The following is a 3,451-nucleotide window of genomic DNA, read 5'->3' as shown; positions in this document are numbered from 1 at the left end:
TCTTCCTTGGGTGCATGACCCTGCAGGGAAAGAAAATAACCATCAATTTCATCCTCCGCCTCCCTGATTCCCCTCAGCCTGCTAACCTCCTCCTGGAGCTCTCTCACCCATGCATTGAGGGCCCTAAGACTGGTGCCTGCAGGAGAGGTGTGGGGACCCCTTGCCCCCCTTGGCCCTGCTGAGTATCCCCTGCAGGCGGGGGGGCGGGGGGCACCAGCTCCCCCATGGGCTCTGTCTGGTTGGAGGCTCCCTGGGCATGGGGCCCTAGCAGTACTCAGCATCGACACCATTATATAAGTTGCTGTTTATTTATATTTTGTGTGGTGCCTTTGCCCTACCTTGGCAGGAGTCTCCCTCCTCACCCTTCCTGTCCACCCACCAGCAGGCTCTGTTCGTGTGGTGTGGCTTGGGAGCACAGCTCCCTACCAGCTCAGCTAAAAGTGATCTGGGAGCGCTTCCCCTCTGGATCCGGTTCAGCTGGGCCGGGTCCCTCTGCCCCACTTACCTTTGGGGGATCAGCTGTTGCTGCCCCCACTGCTGGTTCCGCTGCTGCTGCTGTTGCTGCTGCGTCCGCCTCGGGTCAGGTAAGAGGGCACACGTGTGTGCGGGACACACGTGTCCCTATATCCCTCCTCTCCTCCCTGCTCCTGGCTCCCGAGTGCTGGGGGCTATGTCAAACTGTCTATAGACTCAAATCGCTGTGCAAGGGATTCCCCCCCCCCCCCGCACATCTACAATCATACAGGAGAGGGGATTTGCATTCTGCCCTTTGTGTTTGCAAACACACAGGGGGGAAATCCCTCTGCAAAGTCTGGCTGAGTGGGGGAGAGCAGGGTTTTTCCCCACCCAACCAGACCCACGCGTCTGAGGAGGAAGTATTTTTCCCCACTGGCTAGACCTGAGAAGTACCACAGAGGTAATAAACATCCACTGCAATAAAGCAGTAGAGTCTATGATCACCTGTTGTTACACCACTGCTTTTCCTTTCATGTGGTGCAACAAAAGGTATTGACATATATTTGTTCATTGCTACTACATTTTAAAGCAGCACCCATGAGACATCAGGTGATATCTTTCACCCCCAGGTATCCGGGTTCATTTCAGTAGTATGCCATGGATTTCTCATGTGACTTTAGAGAAATTAATATCTTTCTGTATTTCAATTCCCTTACCTGTAAAAATGGAGATAGCACTTGTTTTTCCATTTTATTTTATCCTGCCTTGTCTGTTTAGATTTTAAGATCGCTAGGACTGGAGCTCTCTCAAACGTTTGTACAGCACCTTGCATAACAGCATTTCCAGTAATTATTGCATGATAAATACTTTTGTATTTTGGCAGTACAAAAGCCACAGGATAACTTACCATTTATTCTAGAAGCCAGATTGGAATTCTTAGTGCAGGCACCATTGCTATGAGGAAAAAAATGTTAATGTTTAGTGAGCTGTAGATTTGGCAGAAGAGAGAGTATTGCCTGATGCCATAATCTTTTAATAAAGGCAGTATTTTGAGATGCTTATCTTACCAATGAGTAGGGACCTACTTCACTCAGTTCGTGCATTTTATGGAAACTGAAATCCAGGAGTGTTTACAAAATCTGCAAAATCAACAACAGAAACTCAATAAAAATCAACTGCTGGTTCCCCGTGGCTGGGAAGGGAAGGTGCTGACTGACAGAGCACCATGAAGGACAGCAGACAAGATGATGGCTGCCCCCTCATCCACCCTCACCTCCATTGGGGCCTCTCTGCCAATCGGCACCAAACTGAAGGGCAGCCAGCAACCAAGATGGTGGCCATCCCTCCCTCCCTCCCCAGACCTCTCCGCTGATCAGCACCGAGAGGGTGGGACTGCCACAAAATGCCTGTTAAATTGGCTCTGCCTGGCACGAGTGGGCTGTGAAAAACCCCTTCTCTCACCATGATTTAAGTAGGTCTTGGATGTAAGTACTTGTCTGCAGTACCATGATTTGCTATTGCTCATCATCACTCAGTGATACTCGCAGAAGCTGCAGGCGCTTGGAAACTTTCATAGTCTTGTTTCTGGGGAGCAGACTTTTACACCATAGCTGTAGATGCATTTCCAGTCAGTGTTTCCTGAAGAAAACATTTGGTTGCTCATGCAAGACAGTACTGGTTATCCATTTGATTTGTAATAATACCATGCAGCTCATTGAAACTAAGGTTAAGGTATTTAAGATCCAAAAGTATCTCTTTTTCAATTAGTCTTAGAATCGTCTTTGAATAATCTCAGCAAAATAAATGATGGTAGGTTTATTTCTTCAAGGTGTTTTTTTTCATCCGCCTTCCTTTGCTTTTTTCCTATTCGTGGCTCTGCTTCTCCAACATGTAGATTTTTTTTTCAAGGCAATGCAAACATTGATGTCTGAGGCCCAAGGTATTATGTAGGATGCACCTATGTGCTAAGTGGGAATTGGGACCCAGCCCACCTGGGTTCCTCTTCTGTGGAAACCAAAAGAGTTAAGATGATGCAAATGAAAACTTCTGAGACACAGAAAATACACAGAAAAGCACATGCTGTCTCCACAACACAAAGCTAATCTAAGCAATAGCTAATTGGGAGTGGTTTGGAATAAATGGTACAAATGTCAAGGTACTCTTCTGCACCGTGGAGTCTTCAGTTCAGGCTGGATGCCTTTGTGAAAGGCATACTTCAGTCTAGGACAAGTTACTAGATTTAATAGAAATTCTGTGCACTTTGTTATACAGGAGTTTAAACCTGGATGGATCTAATGATCCTTTCTCACCTTGAAATCCAATAACCTTTGTATAGCTAGGGAGCATGTAGAAAGTATGGTAGATGTTACATGCTTTCTGATTAACCAAAGTAGATATATAGAATAAACTTTTGTGATACTTTATTAGATGCGTCATTGTGTTCAAAGGAATTGAATTCCATGCAGCACCTCCAGCTATGTTAGGTGTAGTTAGGGTCCCAGAAAATAGGGCTGGAAGGAACCTCAGGCGTGTCTAATCCAACATCTTCTCCCTCATTCAAGTCAGGGCACAAACATTTGTCTAACCCAATGGTTCTCAACCTTTTCTGTATCTGGACCCATTTCCCAAGATCAGTGACTTGTCCACACCCCCCTGGCCCTGCCAGTGCCTGACCCAGAGTCACCTGCCCCCTTCTCCTCCTCCAGGGCCATGCTGAGGCCCCTCACTCCCAACCTGTAGCCTCCCCTCCCCCCAGACCTGTGGAAGGCAGCCGCCAGCAAAGAAAGTCAGGTCCGGCATGGGCTGGAGGGAGGAGGAGGGGAGGTCTGTGGCACATCTGCCCTGAGCTGGGGTTCCTGTGCTGCACCAGACAGCCTAGACACGGCCCCTTCCACACTCCCAAGCAGCGTCTTCCATCCACCCCACCTCTCAGCTTCACGAAGGTCAGTGTTGTGAACCTCATGTCAATGTTGTGAACTGCTGCCTGCCATCTCAG

This window comes from Gavialis gangeticus, unplaced genomic scaffold (assembly GCF_001723915.1).
Source record: "Gavialis gangeticus isolate Ggan-Ray unplaced genomic scaffold, GavGan_comp1, whole genome shotgun sequence".
Classification (NCBI taxonomy): domain Eukaryota; kingdom Metazoa; phylum Chordata; order Crocodylia; family Gavialidae; genus Gavialis; species Gavialis gangeticus.
This window is presented reverse-complemented; position numbering follows the sequence as displayed.